This window comes from Populus nigra, chromosome 16 (genome assembly GCF_951802175.1).
Source record: "Populus nigra chromosome 16, ddPopNigr1.1, whole genome shotgun sequence".
Taxonomy (NCBI): domain Eukaryota; kingdom Viridiplantae; phylum Streptophyta; class Magnoliopsida; order Malpighiales; family Salicaceae; genus Populus; species Populus nigra.
Genome location: NC_084867.1, coordinates 5,332,710 through 5,357,100, shown reverse-complemented (window position 1 = coordinate 5,357,100; position 24,391 = coordinate 5,332,710). Strand labels below are relative to the sequence as shown.

Sequence of the window (24,391 nt, the reverse complement as noted above, 5' to 3'; positions counted from 1 at the left end):
CTTTTTATGTGCTTAATGTATGAAAACATAGATGATGGGGCTTTTATTGGAAGAAAACAATATTATGTTCTAATGTTTAAGGTTAACTTTCTTGGGTTGAGATTATTATCTTTTTTTTTTCTCTTTTTTTTAACACACACACACACACACACATATATATATATATATATATATATAACTTAAAACACAATGCATCTTTAACCCATGTAACGAGCTTTAGGCTAATGACTCCCAAACCAGTTGGTCTTAGGGCATTAGGTGTTGAGACACCCCTTTGAGCTTAGTAACTCGGGTTGCAGATGCTGATATGTAGATAGTGCAATGTTTGATTCCTTTAAGCTTTTCTCCTTAACCCATGTAACAAGCACTGGGCCAATAGCTCCCAGACCAGTTAGTCTTAGGGTATTAGGTGTTAAAACACCCCTTCAAGCTTAATTGCTTAGGTTAGGGAGGCTATGAAACCAAACTTATCTATGTTTTTATTATCATCAATATTATCAATTTTTTTTTTGTTTCTTCATGCGTAATTGTTTTTTTTTTTTTGCAAATTATATACTATCCCTTTCCCCTAGTTGTTACCTTTAACAAAAGAACATAAATAATATAATAATCCAATGTGCAACCCACAATCATATGTTAAAGTGTGTGTGTAAAAAAAAAAAGGTTTAAGAATACTTGTTAAATGAGTATATGAGCAGAATCAAGTGATAACAATGCGAGAGTTTGTAAACCTAAATATTTCAAGAAGTATTCTAATAGACCTTGTTTATGAATATTGCAAATGAACATTGTAAAATATTTACTAAGATGTGTCTCAAGAGTCAATAAAATTCCTCCTTTACTCTATCATCCTAGTAACAACAGTTTTGCAAATGGTTTTAATAATAGAAAACACAGTTAGTTAATTTTTTTTATATCAACTACTACCCTCTCCCCCCAACCAAAACAAGACATTGTCCTCAATGTTCTATGGTAGAAAGATAGAGTATAGAAGACATCACCTAAAATAGCGACTACTGACAAACCTGAAACACACTTAAACAAAAATAAGAAATAACAAAAAAAAAATATTAAGCTAAAACCAAAAGACACAAGTTATTATAGAACATGTCTATGCACAAATAGTTGTGATTATGACTCACATCTTCCCTTGGTTTTATGTCCAATAACAGCTTAAACACCCTTTATGGGTCGGGGATAGGCTTCCCATCCATTTTTCTTAAAAACTGGCAAACATGGTCTTTTTTAGTCAGATTCCCAAGACTAAGTCGATCATGTTCTTTATGAAAATGGGGTCATAAATCATGAATTGCACGATGCACATCTCCACTTGGGTGAGTCTCAAGAGTTAATAGAAGATTATCTAAAGACCCTTTACTTAGGTCATCCTTAATGAATTGTATTTATCTTCACTGTTTATAGATACCATTCCTAAAGAACGACATGTTGCATTACAAGTCCATCTGGCACATCTGTGATAGACTTTCAGTCGTTTTGCACAACATTTCTTTGCAAAAGTGCTTTTACCTGTTCCAGGCATGTATGAAATGAAAAAATTGGAGGACTCACCTGATAATCGGACCTTTGCTTTAATTAGCCAGTGAATATCTTCAGGAATTCCATGATTTATTAACAACCTCAATCTTACACACCTAGCACGGTAAATTTTTGCAATCGCATTTGGAGGCAAAGCGGGGAAATACTCTTTCAATTTTTCAAGAGTGGTGTCCATTTTCAAATGAGAATTGGAGAAGAGATGCAAAGATAGGAGAAAGAGCAAAGAATTGCACAAATATATACATATATATCAGTTGTCATGGGAAACTACAAGAATTGACATAAGAGTCACGGAGTACCGTTATCCGCCATTTGACTGGGGTGAGAGAGACTAGCAAAACAAGAGTCACACCAAAAAGATACACAAAAACAATGTGAGAAAAAAAATAAATAGAAATAATCAATCTTTATATATAGGATCACCTAATTCAATGGAGTCGTTTTCAACTGAAAAATTATCAAAGTAAACTTTCAAACAATGTCCATTTACCTTAAAAACATTACCATTATTTGAATTCTCAATATCAAAGGCCCCATAAGGATACATATGTTTCACAATAAATGGACCGCTTCATCTTGATCTTAGCTTTCCAGGAAATAAATGGAGTCGAGAATTATAAAGCAAAACTTTTTTACCAGTATCAATTTTTTGACAATTTTCACAAGTTTTGCAGAATGCATGTGTGTCCTTGAACATGGTGGGCCAATAAAATCCACATTGTAAGATTTTTCCAGTTGTCTTCTTTGATGAAAAATGGCTCCCACATGCCTCAGAATGACAAATTTTAATGACACTAGTTACCTCATTGTCCGAAATGCATCTTTGAAATATTTGATCAGGAAAATATTTGAATAAGCAAGGGTCATCCCAATAAAAGTTCTTCACTTTGTTTAAAAACTTTCTTTTGTCTTGGGTACTCAAATGAGCTGGCAAATCTCCTGAAGAAAGAAAATTGATAAAATTAGTAAACCAAGGCATTGATCTAAGAGAAAGTAAGGATTCATCAGGAAAGTAATCATCGATTGGTGTGATGTCGGATGTCGAATATATTGTCACTCTAGACAAAAGATTCGCATCAACATTTTCGATGCCTTTTTCATTCGTGATTTCTTCCTGAGAATAAATCATTTGCTATTCTTCAAATTCATCAAACTTAGTTTTACTCAAGGTAGATTCAAATTGATCATAAACTAATTCTTCAATAAGATCTACTTCTTGTAAATCATTATCATCTCCAGGTTGCTTGCAAATGTTGAAAATATTCATCTCCAACGTCATGTTTTCAAATGACAACTTCATTAGTCCATTCCTATAATTAATCAATGCATTAGAAGTCGCAAGAAATGGACATCCTAAAATAACAGGAAATGAATTACATGCGTCAACAGGTTGTGTATCCAAGACAATAAAATCCACAAGATAAATGAATTTATTGACTTGTATTAACACATCTTCAACTATTCCTCTAGGCACTTTTACAGATCTATCAGCAAGTAAGAGAGTTACAGAAGTTGGTTTTAACTTACCTAAATTAAGACTCTGAAAGACTGAATATGGAAGTAAATTCACACTAGCTCCAAGATTAAGTAAAGCTTTTTCAATTTTATGTTCTCCAATAAAGCATGAAATTATAGGACAACTAGGGTCTTTATATTTTAAAGCATTATTATTTTGAAGAATAACACTTACTTGTTCAGCTAAAAAGGCTTTCTTTTCACATTCAGTTTTCTCTTCACAGTGCACAAGTTTTTCAAAAAATTAGCATAAGAAGGTACCTGTTTAATAGCATCCAACAAAGGTATATTGATCCTTACTTGCTTGAAAGTTTCAAAGATTTTAGAGTTATGAATGACTTTCCTTTGTTTGGTCATAGCATGAGGAAATGGAAGTGCTGGTAGGGAATCAGTCTTTTCTTTGCAATGTTCAGATTCAACCCCTTCCTTACCCTCAGAGATTAACTCATCATCTTTCACACAAGGTTCAAAAATGGGTTTTTCAATAACTTTACCACTGCGAAGAGTGATGACTGATTTGACTTGACCCATATGTTGGCTTTTGGAACTACTTGCATTTGCATTGTATTGCCCTTTTGAGTTTTGCTGTGGTTGAGATGAAAACTTTCCTTTCTCTTGAAAACTAAGAGCATATGTGAATTTTGCAAGAGCATCTTTTAGATCTGCCATGGTTTGAGCATTTTGAGTGTTGATTGTCTCCTGCTTTTCAATGAATGAATGCATGCAATGTTTCCTCAAGATTTCTTCTAGGAGGTGGAGCATAAGGAGGTGCATATCCATAAGAATTTTGGAAATTATGATGTGCTTGAAACGGTGGCTGTAAAGTTTATGCATTATTGTTATCGCTCTTCCAATTGAAATTTGGGTGATTTCTCCAACCAAGGTTGTATGTTTGCGAGTATAGGTTATGATTGGGCCTTTGGAAACTTTTTAAAGCATGGGCTTGTTCATGGAGGCATTCTCTAAAAAAAGACAAAGTTGGACAATCATTTGTTGAGTTTTCATTGGTTTCACGGATTTGACATACAATTTCTTGAACAGATTTGACATACAATTTCTTGAACAGATTTTAATTGACCACTTTTTTTCAATTCTAGTGCTTCAAATTTTCTAGCTAAAGATGCAAACTTGGCTTGGAGGTCATGATCTTCCCTAAGGTTGTACATTCCTCCGTGATTAGTACTTAAAAGTGCATTTTTATTAAGACTTTATATCATCATATTACATTAAAGTATCATTAAATTCTCTAACTAAAGCATGTTTTATAATAAGTCTGATAATATAATATATCTTTAATTTATGGTAAATGCTTATTTTGAATGGATATATATCTCACAACTCAATGGATTGATTGATGTGATTAACTATTGAAAGTGAAGAGACAAAAAGAGAACTACGCTAAGAGAAGAGATGCTGGTACAATTCCAAACTAGAACACCATTCGATTATTGGATCATAACTGGATTTGTAGAACTCGAATTTAGGTCTACTTTATATGGATGGAAAGCTAAGACATAGACCTAAAACTTTAATGGGAATCCAAGACTCAATTCTGTTGTTTTCAAGTTCAAATCTTAGCAACAACGGAAAAGTCAGAATTTGTCATACAGCTTAGACACTGTTAGGTTTTCAGTTCATATCTTGAGTTCTAGAAGTCCAAATGAGCTCTGATTTTTTTTTTGTTGGAAATCTAAGACAATTGCTCATATCTTTCATGGAACAAAGGGCTCAAATTCTGATGTTAGCAATGATATTTTAGCCAGCCAACAATGTCAATAACTAGCCAACAATGTCAAAAATCAGCCACCAAATCAATGGTTGGCCACCAGCTAAATAGTTTGTCAACCAATCAATAGTTTCAAATTTTAGCCTATAAAAGAAGGCATTTTCCATGTATGTAGTCATATTATTTTTTATATCAAAATCATCTTCTTGCTTTCTCTCTTTGTAATGTTTAAGTTTTCTTTCATGCTATATTAATCTCTTGTTTATGTTTTTTCATTTCCTTTCATATACTTAGTTAACTTATATCATGTTTATGTTCTTCTATTGTTTATTTATGTTTTTCTTCTTCATTATGTTTAGCTAAGTTAATTATGTCAAGGTGAAAAAGTTTCATTAGTGGTGTTAGAATAAGTATAATATAAACTCAACATGGACTTTAATGTTTATATCCAAGAAAGATTGTTATTAACATGTTTTATCTTTTTATCTTACTAATTCATAATACCTTGCTTGTTAAATGGTTAGTCTAGATTTGTGTTGTATAACACTTGGTACATCAAATGCTTGATCCTTCATAGTCTTCGGCCGACATCGTTAATATGATAGGAACTTGATTTGTTGTTAACATAAGCTAGCAACATGAATGCCTGATGATATTTATAAGTATGGTGTTACTTAGATAAGATGATTAATATGATCATGTTAATCATTTATAATGAGCTAATAAGGATAAATCATCCGATTGGAACCTCCTTTATGTGTAGTTTCCAATTGAGTAATAAAAAGAGTTTATATTATATTTATTTGAAATACCATTAGTGGATCCTCTAACCTTGACAATTGTTTTATCCTTGTTTAATCTTTTCATCATTATTACATCTCAATGTTCTCTTCAACATCAAATCATTTTATTGTTTGTAATTTATATAATTTACCTCCATGTGGTTCGACCCCGGTCTTGCCGGGTTATTTATTACTTTGATACTCCTACACTTGGGATAAGGCATCAACTATTTGATCGTGTCAAGTTTTTGGCGTCGTTGTCGGGGAGGTAAGTATTGTATAAATTATATATTTCTGTTATTTTCTTTTTTTTTACTTTTATTTGTTTTTCTAATTTCTTTTTCTTTCTTTTCTTTTCTTTTGCACTTGCATAAGAGTTTGGACATGTACATTAAGTGGTAGACTTTCTAGGAAATCCTTATTTTCTTTAGAAAACATGGTCAAAGAAGATAACCAATCAATTCATAATGAGAATAATGAGAATAATCGTGTGAGAACACTTAAAGATCACATGAATCCAACAAGAACAAATGCACCATCATGTATAGTTTTTCCTCCTGATGCATCTCGTTTTAATTTTAAGCCAGGTATTATTCAACTTTTACCCACTTTTCATGGCTTAGAATTAGAAAATACATACTTGCATTTAAGAGAATTTGAAGAAGTTTGTAACACCTATAATGACTTAAATTGTAGCATAAACACCATCAGATTAAAGCTTTTTCCTTTTTCATTAAAAGATAAAGCTAAAAAATGGCTACAAAATATTAGGTTAGGATCCATTCGTGCTTGGGATGAAATGCAACAACAATTTTTAAAAGAAGTTTTTTTCGTCTCACAGAACAAATTCTTTCAAAAGACAAATCACCACTTTCACTCAAAACCAGGAGAAACATTTTATAAGTGTTAGGATAGATATAAAGACTTGCTTAATACCTGTCCTCATCATGGTTTTGAAACTTGGAGATTGGTCTCACAATTTTATGAAGGGTTAACACCTAAAGATAGGCAAACGGTGGAATTGATGTGCAATGGAACTTTTAAAGATAAAGACCCTGATGAAGCAATGGAGTACCTAGACTTGCTAGTTGAAAATGCTCAAACTTGGGACACCACAAGTACGTGTGAGGCACTAGGTAAAACACAACCTCATACATCTAATGGAGGCATGTACAACCTTAGGGAAGATCATGACCTCCAAGCTAAATTTGCATCTTTAGCTAGAAAAGTTGAGACACTAGAATTAAAAAAGAGTGTTCAAATAAAATCTGTTCAAGAAATTGTGTGTCAAATTTGTGAAACTAATGAACACTCAACCAATGATTGTCCAACTTTATCTTCTTTTAAGGAATGTCTCCATGAACAAGCCAATGCTTTAAATAGCTTCCAAAGGCCAAGTCATAACCCATACTCGGAAACGTACAACCCTGGTTGGAGAAATCACCCATATTTCAATTGGGAGAGTGGTAATAATAATGCACAAACTTCACAGCCACCATTTCAAGTACACTATAATTTTCAAAATTTTCATGAATATGTACCTCATTATGTTCCCCCTTCTAGAAGAAATCTTAAGGAAACACTACATGCATTCATTGAAAAGCAAGAGACAATCAACACTCAAAATGCTCAAACCATGGCAGATCTAAAAGATAATCTTGCAAAGTTCACATCTGCTCTTAGTTTTCAGGAGAAACGTAAGTTTTCATCTCAACCCCAGCAAAATCCCACAGGGCAATACAATTCAAGTGCAAGTGGTTCTGGAAGCAAACATATGGATTAAGTCAAATCAGTCACTACTCTCCGCAGTGGTAAGGTTATTGAAAAACCCGTTCTTGAACCTTGTGAGAAAGAAGATGAGTTAGTCTCTGAGGGTAAGGAAAGGGTTGAACCTGAACATTGCAAGGAGGAGACTGATTCCCCACCAGCACTTTCATTTCCTCATGCCATGACCAAACAAAGGAAAGTCAATCACAATTCTGAAATCTTTGAAACTTTCAAACAGGTAAGGATCAATATACCTTTGTTAGATGCTACTAAACAGGTACCGTCTTATGCTAAATTTTTGAAAGATCTGTGCACTGTGAAGAGAAAACTGAATGTGAAAAAGAAAGTCTTTTTAGCCGAACAAGGAAGTGCCATTCTTCAGAACGATAATGCTTTGAAATATAAAGACTCTGGTTGTCCTACAATTTCTTGCTTTATTGGAGAACATAAAATTGATAGAGCTTTACTTGATCTTGGAGCTAGTGTGAATTTACTTCCATATTCGGTTTTTCAAAGTCTCAATCTAGGTGAGTTAAAACCTACTTCTGTAACTCTTTTACTTGTTGATAGATCTGTAAAAGTGCCTAGAGGAATAGTTGAAGATGTGTTAGTACAAGTTGATAAATTCATATTTCATTTGGATTTTATTATGTTGGATACACAACCTGTTGAAGCATGCAATTTAATTCCTGTTATTTTAAGACGTCTATTTCTTGCAACTTCTAATGCATTGATTAATTGTAGGAATGAAGTGATGAAGTTATCTTTTGGAAATATGACATTGGAGATGAATGTTTTTAACATTTGCAAGCAACCTGGAGATGATAATGATTTACAAGAAGTAGATTTTATTGAAAAAATAATTTATGTTCAATTTGAAAATTCTTCCAGTGAAACTGAGTTTAATGAATCTGAAGATTTACAAATGGTTTATTTTCAAGAAGAATCAAAGGCAAATAGTTGGAATTGCCACCACGATCAATTGAGTCCATACCTTCAAGTGTTCAACCACCAAAACCTGATTTGAAGTCGTTACCATTTAATCTCAAATACTCATTTTTTGGAGAAAATAAAATTTTTCCGGTAATAATTTCTTCCAAACTTAATGTTCATCAAGAAAGTAAGTTATTAAAGACTCTGAAAATGCACAAAAATGCATTAGGATGGACCATAGCTGATATAAAAAGAATTAGTCCTTTAATTTGCACACCAGGATTTATTTGGAGGAAAATGCTAAACCCTCTAGAAAAATGCAATGAAGGCTTAATCCTAATATGAAAGAAGTAGTGAGGAATGAATTCATTAAGCTTCTAGATAATGGAATCATTTATCCTATTTCTGACAGCAAATGGGTAAGTCCTACCCAAGTTGTAACTAAAAAGTCTAGAGTTACTGTGATAACAAATGAGAAGAATGAGTTAATTCCAACTAGGACTATTACTGGTTGGCGAATGTGCATTGACTATAAGAAATTTAATTCAATGACTAGAAAAGATCATTTTCCTTTACCTTTCATGGATCAAATTCTAGAAAGAATTACAGGTCATGAATTTTATTGTTTTCTAGATGGTTATTCAGGTTACAACCAAATTGAAATTGCATTTGAAGATCAAGAGAAAACTACTTTCACATATCCATTTGGTATATTTGCATACCGAAGGATGCCGTTTGGATTATGTAATGCACCAGCCACATTTCAAAGATGCATGCTTAACATATTCAATGATATGGTTGAACATTTTCTTGAGATTTTTATGGATGATTTTTCTATTTTTGGTGATTCATTTGATGATTGTTTAAATAACTTGGAAAAGGTTTTGAACAGGTGTGAAGAGAAGAATCTTGTGTTGAATTGGGAAAAATATCATTTTATGGTAACAAATGGCATTATACTTGGTCACATTGTTTCATCAATAGGAATTGAGGTTGACAAATCTAAAATCAAGTTAATTGTCAACTTGCTAACATTAAAATATGTTAAAAATGTTAGATCATTCTTAGGACATGCAGGTTTTTATAGAAGGTTCATCAAAGATTTTAGTGTAATATCTAAGCCATTGTGTAACCTTCTAACAAAGGATAATGTTTTTTAATGGACTAAACATTGTGAAAAAGCCTTTGTTAAACTTAAAAACTTGCTTACTTCTGCTCTCGTCATTCAACCTCCTGATTGGTCATTATCTTTTGAAATAATGTGTGATGCTAGTGATTATGTCGTGGGTGATGTTTTAGGACAAAGAAAAGACAAGAAACCCTATGTGATTTACTATGCAAGTAAAACTTTAAATAGTGCTCAAATGAATTACACTACCACTGAAAAGGAATTACTTACAGTAGTGTTTGCATGTGAAAAATTTAAATCTTATCTTGTTGGCTCACCTATTGTTGTTTTTAGCGATCATGCAGCGTTGAAATATCTTCTTTCTAAGAAAGATTCTAAGGCTAGATTGGTGCGGTGGATTTTGTTATTTCAAGAATTCGATATCACAATCAAGGATAAGAAAGGCATCGAAAATGTTGTCACGGATTATTTATCAAGATTGACAACTGATTTGAGATCTGACATCACACCAATCAATGACTATTTTCTTGATGAATCTTTACTTTTTGTCTCTACTATGCCTTGGTTTGCTAATATTGTTAATTTTCTTGTTGCAGGACATTTGCCAGCTCATTAGAGTACCCGAGACAAAAGAAAGTTCTTGAACGAAGTGAAGAACTTTTATTGGGATGACCTTTACTTATTTAAATATTATCCTGATCAAATATTTTGAAGATGCATTCTCGACAATGAGGTAAGTAGTGTCATTAAATTTTGTCATTCTGAGGCCTGTAGGGGTCATTTCTCATCAAGAAAGACAACTGTAAAAATCTTACAATGTGGATTTTATTGGCCCACCATGTTCAAAGACACGCATGCATTCTGCAAAACTTGTCAAAATTGTCAAAAGTTAGGATCTATTTCAAAATGTCACATGATGCCTTCAAATACTAGTCATTGAAATCTTTGACTGTTAGGGTATAGATTTTATGGGTCCATTTCCTCCATCATTTGGTTTTTTGTACATATTAGTCATAGTAGACTATGTTTCAAAATGGATCGAGGCAATTCCAAGTCGTAACAATGATCATAAAATAGAGATCAAGTTTTTGAAAGAAAATATTTTGAGTCGATTTGGAATCCCTTGGGCCATGATAAGTGATGATGGAACACATTTCTGTAACAAGCCATTTGAGTCTTTAATGAAGAAATATGGAATCACACACAAAGTTGCCACCCCTTATCACCCCTAGACAAATGGACAAGTAGAACTTGCTAATAAAGAGATAAAACAAATCTTGAAAAAAAAAATGAACCCTAATCGGAAGGACTGGTCTTTAAGACTTAATGATGCACTTTGGGCTTATCGCACTGCTTTTAAAACATCATTAGGTATGTCACCTTATAGGTTGGTTTATGGAAAACCTTGTTATTTGCTTGTGGAACTTGAACATAAAGCTTATTGGGCTATTAAAGCTTTCAATTCAAACCTGGATGATGCTAGCCAGCTGTGTAAGTTGCAAATAAATGAGCTTAAGGAAATAAGAAATGATGTATATGAGAATTCAAAAATTCATAAGGCAAGAATCAAAGAGTTTCATGACAAGAGAATCTTGAGAAAAATATTTAATGTTGGTCAAAAAGTTTTGCTTTATAATTCTCGACTCCATTTATTTCCTGAAATGCTAAGATCAAGATGGAGCGGTCCATTTATTGTGAAACATGTGTATCCTTATGGGGCCTTTGATATTGAGAATCCAAAGAATGACAATGTTTTTAAGGTAAATGGACATCGTTTGAAATCTTACTTTGATAATTTTCCTAGTGAAATTGAATCCATTGGTTTGAATGATCTTGTATATAAAGGTTGATTATTTTGTTTTTCTCACATTGTTCTTGTGTTTCTTTTTGGTGACTCTTGTTTTGCTAGTCTTTCTCGAACTCCGGTCAAATGACGGATAACGATACTCCGTGTCTCTTAAGTCGGTTCTTTCAGTTTCCCATGATAACTGATATTTGTGTATATATTTGTTCAATTCCTTGTTCCTTCTCGTTTCTTTGCATCTCTTCTCCACTTCTCTTTTGAAAAATGGACACCACTCTTGAAAAATTAAAAAAATACTTTCCCGCTCTGCCTCAGAATGCGATTACAAAAATTTACCGTGCTAGGTGTGAAAGATTGAGGTTGTTAATAAACCATGGAATTCTTGAAGATATTCACTGGATGATTTTAGCAAGGTCCGATTATCAGGTGAGTCTTCCATTACTTTTATTTCATACATGCCTGGGACAGGTAAAAGCATTTTTGCAAAGAAACGTCGTGCAAAACAACTGAAAGTCTATCACCGATGTGCCAGATGGACTTGTAATGCAAAATGTCGTTCTTTAGAAATGGTATCTATAAACCGTGAAGATAAAATACAATTCATTAAGGATGGGCTAAGTAAGGAGTCTTTAGATAATCTTCTATTAACTCTTGAGACGCGTCCTAGTGGAGATGTGCATCATACAATTCATGATTTATGACCTTATTTTCATAAAGAACATGATCGACTTAGTCTTGGGAATCTGACTAAAAAAGACCATGTTTAGCAGTTTTTAAGAAAACTAGATGGGAAGCCTATCCGCAACCCATAGAGGGCGTTTAAGATGTTCTTGGACGTAAAACCAAGGGAAGATATGAGTCACAATCACAACTGCTTGTACATACACATGTTTTACAAAAAAAAAGAAAAAGAAAAAGAAAAGAAAAGGAGAAAGTGAGACTCCAGCTAACTTACATATAGGTGGTATGATTGCATTTTCAATTTCTCATCTATAAAATCTTCTCTTCCTTCCCTTCATTTCTTCTCAACCCATACATTCAACAGATATAGAAGTGTGTAGAAATGGCAGGTTCCTCTGTTTCTCAAATAAAAAATATTTATGTTTTTGGTGGATCCAGTCTTGGGAAAGAAAAGGAGTTTTTAGAATCAACAAATCATCTTGTTTGGGTACTAGCTGAGTGAAAGATTCATTTAGTGTATGAGGGAGGCAGCCTTGGGTTAATAGGGGGTATGTCAATAGCTGCATTTTTAGGAGGTAGTCAAGTTTTGTCCCCAAAGCTTTAGCCGAAGGGGACATCATTGGAAAAATAGTCGGAGAGGAACTACAGGTCTCCACAATGTCTGAATGATTGTCTGTAATGTTTCACCATGCTGACGCCTTCATTGCTTTACCAGGTGGTCTAAGCACTTTAGAAGAGATATTTCATATTTCCTCTTGGGCTCAACTGAACATTCTCCAAAAACCTATAGGTTTGCTAAATGTTAATGATTTTTATAATACTTTACTATCTTTTCTTGATCATGTTGTGGAACAACAATTTCTAACATTTTCAGTGCGACAAATCCTTATCTCTGCTGCTGCTGCTGAGCAATTGACTGATGAACTTCAATCTTTCATCCCTGTAGTTGATTCCTCTATGAGTCAACTCAATTGGTCAATCACAGAACGCCGTAAAAAGCTTAGATTGGATTTGAGCCTTAGTTTGTGAAAACTTGTGTCTTTTGGTTTTATTAATAGCATAATATTTATGTTCTTTCTTATATTTGTTTAAGTGTGTTTCAGGTTTGTCAGTAGTTATTGTTTTAGGTGATGTCTTCTATACTCTATCTTTCTACTTTAGAACATTAAGGACAATGTCTCGTTTTGGTTGGGGGGAGAGGGTAGTGCTTGATATTAAAAAAAAAATTAACATATGATTATGTTTTCTATTATTAAAACCATTTGCAAAATTGTTGTTACTAGGATGACAGAGTAAAGGAAGAATTTTAATGACTCTTGAGACGCATCTTAGTAAACATTCTTAACAAGGTTTATCAGAATACTTCTTGAAATATTCAGGTTTACAAACTCTCACATTGTTATCACTTGATTCTGCTTATATACTCATTTAACAAGTATTCCTAAACCTTCATTTTCACACACACTTTAACATATGATTGTGGGTTGCACATTGGATTATTACATTATTCATGTTCTTTTGTTAAAGGTAACAACTAAGAGAAAGGGATAGTATATAATATGCACAAAAAAAAACAAAAAAAATAATAACAAATTGAATAAATAAAAAAAAGTAGATAAGTTTGGTTTCGTAGGCTCCTTGACTTAAGTAGTTAAGCCCGAAGGGGTGTTTTAACACCTAGTACCCTAAAGTCAACTAACTTGGGAGTTATTGGCCCAGTGCTTGTTACATGGGTTGAGGAGAAAAGCTTAAGGGAATCAAACATTGCACCATCTACATTTTAGTATCTGTAACCCAAGTTACCAAGTTCGTAGGGGTGTCTCAACACCTGATGCCCTAAGACCAACTAGACTGGGAATCATTAGCTGAAAGCTCGTTACATGGGTTCAAGATACATTGTGTTATAAATTCTTGCTTTTTTTTATAAAAAAAAGATAATAATCTCAACCCAAGGAAGTTAACCTTAAACATTGGAACAAAATTTTGTTTTCTTCCATGAAAAGCTCCCTAACTATGTTTTGATTTATTGAGCAAAAAAGAAGGTTTATTAATATGTTGTTTAAGAAGTATGAAGCAAATATATAAATTTAATGAGAGTTTGTTTCCATGAAAAGCTAAGACAATTGTCCACATCTTTCATGGAACAAAGGGCTCAAATTGTGATGTTAGCAATGATATTTTGGCCAGCCAACAATGTCAATAACCAGCCAATAATGTCAATAACCAATAGCCAACAATGTCAAAAACCAGCCACCAAATCAATGATTGGCCACCAACTAAATAATTTGTCAACCAATCAATAGTTATAAATTTTAGCCTATAAAAGGAGGCATTTGCCATGTATTTAGTTATATTATTTTTCAGATCAAAATCATCTTTTTGCTTTCTCCTTTTGTAATGTTCAAGTTTTCTTTCATGCTATATTAATCTCTTGTTTATGCTTTTTCATTTCCTTTCGTATACTTAGTTAACTTATATCATGTTTATGTTTTTATAATATTTTTTTTTTCATTATATTTAGCTAAGTTAATTATGTTAAGGTGAAAAGGTTTCACTAGTGGTGTTAGAATAGGTATAATATAAACTAAACATGGACTTTAATATTTATATCCAAGAAAGATTGTTATTAACATGTTTTATCTTTTTATCTTACTAATTCTTAATACCTTGCTTGTTAAATGGTTAGTCTAGATTTGTGTTGTATAACACTTGGTACATCAAATGCTTGATCCTTCATAGTCTTCGGCCGGCATCGTTATTATGATAGGAACTTGATTTGTTGTTAACATAAGCTAGCAACATAAATGCCTGATGATATTTATAAGTATGGTGTTACTTAGATAAGATGATTAATATGATCATGTTAATAATTTATATGAGCTAATAACGATAAATCATCCAATTGGAACCTCTTTTGTGTGTGGTTTCCAATTGAGTAATAAAAAGAGTTTATATTATATTTATTTGAAATACCATTAGTGGATCCCCTAACCTTGACAATTGTTTTATCCTTGTTTAATCTTTTCATCATTATTACATCTCAAAGTTCTCTTCAACATCAATATCATTTTATTGTTTGTAATTTATATAATTCACCTCTCTATGGTTCGACCTCGGTCTTGTCGGGTTATTTATTACTTTGACACTCCTACACTTAGGATAAGACATCAACTCTTTGATCGTGTCACTCCACTAGATATATGAGGTTGAGTTTTACTTGGTGCCTCATAAGTGCCTGTAGTGTCCCAATTTTGAGCATTTTCAGCTAGCAAGTCTAGGTACTCCATTGCTTTATTAGGGTTTTTATTTTCAAAAGTTCCATTGCACATCAATTCCACTATTTGTCTATCTTTAGGTGTTCACCCTTCATAAAAATGCGAAACCAATCTCCATGTTTCAAAACCATGATGAGGGTAAGTATTAAGCAAGTCTTGATACCTATCCCAACATTGGTAAAATATTTATCCTGGTTTTTGAGTGAAAGTGGTGATTTGTCTTTTGAAAAAGTTTGTTCTGTGAGACGAAAAAAACTTCTTTAAAAATTGTTGTTGCATTTCATCCCAAGCATGAACCTAAGATTTTGTAGCCATGTTTTAGCTTTATCTTTTAATGAAAAAGGAAAAAGCTTTAATCTGATGGTGTTTATGCTACAATTTAAGTCATTATAAGTGTTACAAACTTCAAATTCTCTCAAATGTAAGTATGAATTTTCTAGATTTAAGCCATGAAAAGTAGGTAAAAGTTGAATAATGTTTAACTTAAAATTAAAGTGAGATTGATCAGGAGGGAAAACTATATATGAGGGTGCACTTGTTCTTGTTGGATTCATGTGGTCTCTAAGTGTTCTAACACGATTATTCTTATTATTCTCATTATGAAGCGACCGATTATCCTCTTCAGCCATGTTTTCTGAAAATGATAAGGATACCCTACAAAATCTACCACTTAATATACGTGACTAAACTCTCATGCACGTGTAGGAAGAGAATAAAAGGAAGAAAAGAAAAAAAAGAAAAAAAAACAAAACAAAACAAACAAAAGTTAGATAAAAGAAAAGTGAAAAGAGAAAATAAAATAAATATTATAAATTATACAAGAAGTTACCTCCCCGGCGAAGAGTTGATGTCTTTTCCCAAGTGTAGGAGTGTCGAAGTAATAAATAACCTGGCAAGACCGGGGTCGAACCATAGGGAGGTTAACTGTATAAACTACAAATAAAGAAATAGATAATAACAGAAAAGGAGTTGAAGAGAGCTTTGAGATGTGATATTGATATAAGGATTAAACAAGGATAAAATAATTGTTAATATTAAAGGATCCACTAATGGTATTTCAAACAAGTATAGTATAAACTCTTTTTATTACTCAACTGAAAACCACACACAAAGAACGTTCTGATGATTATAAATTGTTAACATGATTACATTAGTTATCTAAAGGCCATCTTTGACAATCCTTTCATGAGGCTAAAATATATCATTTGTAGTCTTTTGTTAAGCCTAGTAACATTTTTGAAAATAATCTTGGCTAGGATCACACCCCACACTAGGGGAAAGTGCGAGAAACATAGAAAAAGCCTTTAACTATTGAAAGTGCCCAAGCAACACTGGAGGCATAAAAGAAAATTCTCAATCATCAAAGATGTCCAAACAAAGCTAAGGGGCATCCAAAGGATCCAAAAATTTTAAGCATAAAAAAGAACCAATACAATGATGCTCAAAACCAAGTGAAAAAAAAATCAAAAATAAAGAGAAAGAGCTTAAGCCCAAGGGCATGATAAACAATTTTGGAAAGACATTCTAAAGACAAAAGGTCAGGAAACAAGCACAAATAATCCTTAGTCTTGAGATCCCTTAAATACCTTCTGAGCCTGCAAATATCCTATTCTTCATAACCAATAGCCTAAGTCTATGTTATGTGCCTTATCAAGCCCCCCCCTTTTTTTTTTATCAAAGGCAAGCAATTTGGATCGTTAGGTAATGCTTTCCCATGCGAAACAAGCTTTATTATTCATGCAAATAAAATGAATGCTTTGAAGACCGGTTTTATGTAACCCTCAAATTAAATCTTAAACCTTTTTGATCAACCAAATGTCACTTTATATTTTTCACCAAAAGCAAAACAAAAAGTTTTCATCACTTCTATAAACCTCTCCATAGGAATCACTTGAATTGCTTCAGAACGAGTTTGCTTTGAATTGATGTAAAAACGATTTATGCATTGGAATAGCTTTGAAATTCTAAAAATTCTGCATGAAAACAACTCCTTATAAATAACCCAAACCTTCTTTCACATAGCCTCATCCCCAAAAAAAAACCCAAATTGAAACACTTGGGGGCATGATCAAGCTAGGGGGCCATAAAAAACACCTGGTAAGGCTGGCTCCATGATTTCCTTTCTAAGAAAAATGTTGGGCAAAATTGGAAACCCTTGAGATAAAGGGTGGAGGACAAAGAAGTATGATGATAGCAAGTCCTTCTTAAAGGTCAAAATCACAAGATATGACTCGAGTAAGCAAGAGCAAAAAAGCCATCAAAGTTTACTACCAACACTCCAACTTTTAATAAAAGAAATACACCATGAAGAAATGGGGACCTATATTTCTCAAGTAAGTATACATGCATATTGATCATAATGCATTGCTTTCAACATTGTCATATCGGTGTTTCACCATCAACTTTCAGGTAGCGCATTTTCTAACCCTACCTCCTTTCGAGTGCGCCTTTGAGCCACCATTTCTTGGGTAGTGCGTTTTCTAACTCTACCTTTTTTCGAGTGCATCTTTGTGCCCTCATTTCCTTTCAAGTGCATGTTTGAGCCCTCACTTCTCAAGTAGTGCGTTTTCTAACCCTACCTCATTTCAAGTGCGCCATTGAGCTACCATCTTTTGGGTAGTATATTTTCTAACCCTATCTCCTTTCGAGTGCACTTTTGAGCCCTCACTCTTTCCTTTTTCCACTTGGGTAGGTCACCCATTACAATGAGACCATTCTCCACGTTTTTTTGCTTGGGTATGTCACCTATGACAATGAGACCATTCTTTCACCTAGGTAGATCACCCATTACAATGAGACCACTCTTTCCTTTTTTCCTTTTGGGTAGGTCACCCATTACAATGAGACCATCATTTTTTTTTAAGTAGGTCACCCATTATAATGAGACCATTCTCCATGTTTTTTTATTTAGGTAGGTCACTCATTACAATGAGACCATTCTTCCATCTAGGTAGGTCACCCATTACAATGAGACCATTCTCCATGTTTTTTTTTTCTGGGTAGGTCACCCATTACAATGAGACCACTCTTTCCTTTTTTTTCTTTAGGTAAGTCACCCATTACAATGAGACCATTCTCCATTTTTTTTATCTGGATAGGTTACCCATTACAATGAGACCATTTCACATTTTTCATTTGGATAGCATGACAATTTGATCATTTTAAAAATCTTTGAATTTCACACAAAAAAAAAACATTCTTGTTTTTCCGCTAAGTGCACTTTCTAGCCCTCACTTCAAATATTTTCAAAACAATTCATCATTTCTTGATATGGTGAGTCTGTTATCTTTTCCTTTTTTTTTACAAAGCTTACTATCTAAAATCTCTTATGAGATTTTCTATCGTAAGCATTGTAAAGAGGGGGGCAACTGTCATAACTCATTTTTGGGTTATTCCCTAAATTCATTTTTTCTCTTTTAAAAAATCAAAAAAATATTTGAACTAAAAACAAAAAAAAATAATAGCAGTGAGAAAGGGATGCCAGAACGCCCTGAAAGTGGCTAGAATTTGGTTATGGAGGTTTAAAAATACAAAGATTGAAATTTGATAATATTTTGTAGATTGGTGAGAGCCCTATTGATGAAGGAAATTCATTTTTGAGGAAGAAAAGTCCAAAATCAAATGTTTAAGGACTCAATTAAATTTTATTGAAGGTTTAATTGAATTTATGGAGGGTTTAATTGCAAGAAAATTTGATTTTTTAGTTAATTTGGGCTTTAATTGGAAGAAATTAAAGTTCTGAGGTCAAATTATAATTTTTTAGAGTTGATTTGGTCAAATCAGGGGCTTAATTGCATAAATATTGAAGTCTAATGGCCAATTAGGGACTTGATTGAAGAAATCCAAAACCAAGAATCAAAATGAAAAGGCGCGCAAATAGAAGGCCTTATTTTGAATCTGACACGTTTTGGCGCTAGTTTCCATTTAAATGAAACGGCGTGTTTTGGAAAAAACAGTGTCATTTCGTACATTTCACTTAAAAAAAAAAGAAGCAAAAATGGTGTCGTTTCGAACGGCACCCTATGTCTTTTTCTTCCCCTAGACCCGCAGAGAACAAGGGAAGAAGAAGCATTTGTCCCCTGCTTTTCTCCTCTCCCTCTTTCTTCGAAAGCCTAAAAAAGACGCTGACAAAGACTCCCCACTTGCCCAAATTCTGACCCATGGCCTATCACGGGGTAAAAAAAGCAGAGGGGACGTGCCCCTTGGGCAGTCCTTGGGTGGCTGCACACCGGCCACCCCGGCCACTCTACCCTTGTGCCACGACTGGGAAGGGGTAATAGGCCTCTCTCCCCTTTTTTTTGCCTCTAAATACAAGGGAAGAGGGAGGAGAAGGGGGGGAGAATGGTCTGAGATCGAGAAAAAAATAAAAGAAAAAAACAGGGGAACCAGGAGAGAAACCAAAGAGAAGGGAGGAGAAACCGCCGCCTGCCGCGACAACAACACCACCACCAGCAGCACTGTGATCAACTACAGGTCAGCCTCATTCCCCTTCCCTTTCTTCTTCTTCTTCCTCTTCTTCTTCATCGAGTGCTCTGCTATTCTACAAGTGAACAGTAGAGAGAAATCCATTGTTCATTGGGCTGGAAGCCTAGCCCAACAATGGTTGGGCCGGGTCCGGCCCAATTGAAAAAATATATTTTTGAAAATTTGTGAATTTCCCGCGTATTTTTCTACTGAATTTTGCTTAATATTGGTTTATATTTTAATACTGTAAAGATATAAATCCAGTATTAAAATACCTGGTTTTCGTCAAAACATTGAAAAAAAAATGTTTTTGTTTCATGCATGCGTCCAAGTCTCTCAAAGCTACAAAAATCATATTGTATTTTCATACAATAAAGAAAAATTCAAAAAAAATATGTTTTAGCATGCATTTTAGCTTTAATAACCAATTTATTAAAGTCACGAGAACTTAGCTAATATTTCAAAAGGAATCCTAAAAATATTTTGTTTTGTTTTTAGTATCTGAGATTACGAATTTATACGTAAAACGTATTCTCAATATTAAAAAGATAGTATTTTTTATTGACATAGAACATTTAGGTTTTTACCCGATAAAATAAGGATCTCCTTATCAAGGAGAACTTTTCTTAAACCCTAAACAAACCAACAATTAGAAACCACAACAAGACTTTAGATTTTATTAGACAATAAAACAATGCAGTTTACTTTAGATAGGGCATATTTGGGGTGCTAATACCTTCCCTTTATGCAACCAGTCCCCGTACCCAATCTCTCAGACCAGTTAGGATTCCTAGTGACCAAAATACTAGGTAGCGACTCCCATTCCATCTTTCCACTGATAAGAGACAAGAATTCCTTGTCTCTCCACATTTGCTAGATAGACACAATACACCTTGAGGGTGGATGATCGTCACGATGTGCGGGGCACGTACGACAAATCTTATGCACATTAGAAAGTTCAAAACAAAAGTGGGTCTATTCAAATACTATTCATACTTATGAACATTGTTGCCAATTATGGAAGCTTTCACTCGTAACTTGTTTGCCTTTCGGGCCACTATATCAATCAGTCTGTCGGTTTGTTCAATCTTGTAATGCAATAAAGTATTATCTTGAAGCAATGTTTTGTTGATTGAGGCTAATAATTTTTTGTTCCTATTCAGTATCTAAATTGTCATTTCTAGCTATTAGATCTGGTTTTTGGCCCTGAGTTAAACAAGGCCATAAATTTCAAGTTTTATCATTTCATTTCATCCTTTTCCATTATTTCCCTTGGTCTACCCTTAAACATTGTTTTGTTCATCATGTTCAACCATTTCTTTTTGTCAACGTCTATGGAAAAGGTCCCCCCATCCAACCCTAATTCTCTTTAATCTATCTATCCAGTCCTCTCAAGTGATAGGTGTAAAGTAAACACTCAACAAAAAATGTAAGAAAAAAAAATGACCCCACCATTATTGTTGATTCCTGAATCGGCAGCAACGCAATCTTCTCTGTCGAATCCTAAATCGGTAGTGGTTGTGTGCGCTAATGAATTCTTGCGTCATTTGTGTTGTAATAACCGACAAAAATTCTAAGTAAAAGGTCGTGTAAACACCCAAAAAAAAAGTCAAGCCAAAATAAGTCCACCATCGCTACCGATTTTTGAATCGGCAGGGATATAGTTTTTGAGTGCCGATTTCTGAATCGGCAATGACATAGTTTGGCGACCAATTTCTGAATCGACACCGCTACAGTTTTGCTGTCGATTTTTGAATTGGCAGTGGCAAAAAATTTTGCTGTAGCGCATTATTTTTGGTGTCGATTTCTAAATCAACAGCGACATTGTAAAACCTAACAAAAATTAGTGTTGGACCGGCCTATCCTAAAGGAGAATGAGAATAGAAACCAGCCTAAGATAACCCAAAAGGGGGATAAGGACAACCTTGGTACAGCGCCCAAACACCCTAACACACTTATGAGGGCTATAAATACAAGGAGAGAGAAATGATGACTCTTCACTCTTCCCAAAACGAGTTGCATGCTCTTACCCTTCCCTCTTCCCAAAATGAGTTGCATGCTCCTACCCTTTCCTCATTCCCAAATAGAGCTCAACAAAATCTGTTGCATGTGCCTCGTTAGGCGTGGGAGAGAGAAGAGAAGGCTGAACACCTTCAAACATGGAAGGAGAGGGAGTCTATAATCGGTGGGAAGTTTACTAGAGGGGAGAAACTGAAAGGGAAGAAGAACAATAAGAAAAATCGAGTGAAGAAGGGAAGAATACTGTCTACCTCTTTCCTAAAAATACTTTGATTCGTGAGGTATAAACCATGCCACATCTCCATCTGTTCTTGGGACATTGGGGCAGGAAAAGAAGAAGAAAACCCTAAGAAAACGGCCTAAGATCCTTACACCAACTTTAAAGGAAATCTAGTCTAGAAAAAGGGACAAAAATGAGGTTGATTAGGGGGACCTAATTCCAGAATATTTAATAAAAGAAATAAGCAAATCTGAATGCACAAACTTGGAAAGTTGGCCTGCCTTGGTGAGGGCTGGACGGAACATGGAATACAGGAATAAAATGCATAGATGACAATCTTGCTAAATATGTTAGATCTTGTGAAACCAAAACTGAATTATACTTGTGTTAATGGTGTGATTTCTACATATTTGGTTGATAAAGTTATATGAAAATATGTTGAAATGATGTAAGTGCAAGCTTGTGTTGTTAATAAATCTTGAAGAAACATGCTGCAGCTGAAACATGAATTAATTCATATAATGCTTTGGTTTTGTTGATATGATGAATGGACATGAGTAGTTGTGAATCAAAGGAATAAATATGTATTTGTAAATCATGTTTATGAGTGTGCTTGTAAAAAAATGTGATAGGATTACATGAATATAGGTCAAATGAATGAAGACATGGTTATGACAAATTATAGTGATTATGTAAATCCCAAGAAAAACCAAGGCTGGATTAAATTAAAGAAAATAAACTAAACTAAAAAGAAGTGGGGGTAAGAACCAATACACTTAAAGAAAATGGGGCCTAAATGCAAATAAGAATAATTATAGAGCATAAATACTCCTATTCTCACCAAAAACAGATCTGCAGCTACGTAAAGAAAGAAAAGAGGGAGTTTTTATATCTATTTTTAGAAATTAAGAGAGAAACACCAAAATTTCAAGAACCCATCCTAGATTGAGGGTTATAGGTAAAATAAACCCTGGTGGGAAAGGGGTCAACAAGAAAAAAATTGAATAAGAAGAGAAGAGGGGAGGGTCGGCTGTCATTAGAAAGAAAAGGAGGGTTCGAAGCCTTGATTCGCATCAGGTAAGATATTCTAAACCTGGTCTTATGAGTTATTTCAAGTCGATTATGAATTGATGCCTGGATGTTAATTTATATATTGAGTTCTTAGACTTGAATTGAGGAAAAAGTAAGAGTTGTTAAAATAAAGAACTTCATGTGTTGTGTGTAAATGGAAAGGTTGATGAATCTGGACAGTTTCGTCTCTTGACCTTTGATTGTGCATCAAAAGTATCATTAAGTCTCTTATTTTACATATGTATTTATTATTTTTATTTGGGTTTTTTATAATAATTGATGTGCTTTTTAGTAATGAAGTTTCTTTTAATGTCTCGATAGGTTTTTGGAGCTTAAATGAATTATTTCAGAAAATTCAAAGTCGGAATTCGGAACAAAGAATTGAAGAGAAATTTAGTTGAAGATTGAAGCAAATCTTGGTTCAAATAAGTGCTCCAAATTTGCCCCAAAATCAATTCTAGTCCAATTCTAGAAAAGAATATCATATGATCTATTTCAAGCCCAAACATGTCTTATGTTGTGTGCAAACTTCAACCATCAAACACTCAAGGTTTCAATGTCAATCTTAGCCCAAATAATAGGTACATTTGTATCCTTATTTGATACTTAAATTCAGCCCCAAATTAGCCCCAAATCACCCTCCAAATCAGCCCCAAATCACCCTCCAAATCAGCCCAAACACAATCCATGATCCTACATGTCCACACAATAAATAACATTTGATTTATTTGGGTAATTCATTGATCCAAGAGGGCAAGCACATGGATGGAAAGCTGGAGGGGACATTGTGACATTATTTTGGGTCAAAAGAAGAAAGAGACAACTCATAAAGGAGGAAGAAAAAGGTGCACCAAAGTGTTCTCCAAGCTGACCTGGTTTGATTTTCCAGAACACCTTTCGGTGTTTTGTCCATAACTTTTGACTCCGATGTCCAAATGAGCTGTTCTTTAATGATCTGGAAAGCTAACAGCATGGCCTATAAATATGTCTCTAATAGCCATCTCCAGTGGAGGCTTCTAAAAGGGTCGAATTGCTATCCAAAGTTAGAGTCAGATTTGTGTCCGAATTTTTACTGAAATTGTGTTGTGTTCTTCTTTATAGATTTCGGTTCTTTAGCTTGTAAAACTCATTATTTCAGTTTGATTCAAGTCATTTTATGTTTATTAAAGTGTTATTATATATAATCATGGTTGGCTAATCTTCTTCTTGGATCCAAATCAAGGATGATGGTGGTTGAGGTGAGTTCTTTAAGATATGAATGAATCTTAATGTCTATCTTTTCATTTTCTTCATGAATGTTTATTATTGCAAAGAAATTTTAGAAATCATTTAGGTAATGTTATAATCTTGAATTTTTATGCACAAACCTTAGTTTTGGTATAGAGATTGCTTGATTCAATGTCTTACTTAATATGAAAATACTTGTTCATTCTTAAACAATAATCAAT

General features: G+C 33.8%; 1 pseudogene; it reads left to right on the top strand.

The window, feature by feature from the left end:
• The window catches only part of LOC133676036 (uncharacterized), a 39,617-nt pseudogene extending 24,582 nt beyond the window's left edge, over positions 1 to 15,035 (top strand).
• Positions 15,036 to 24,391: the final 9,356 nt, after the last annotated feature.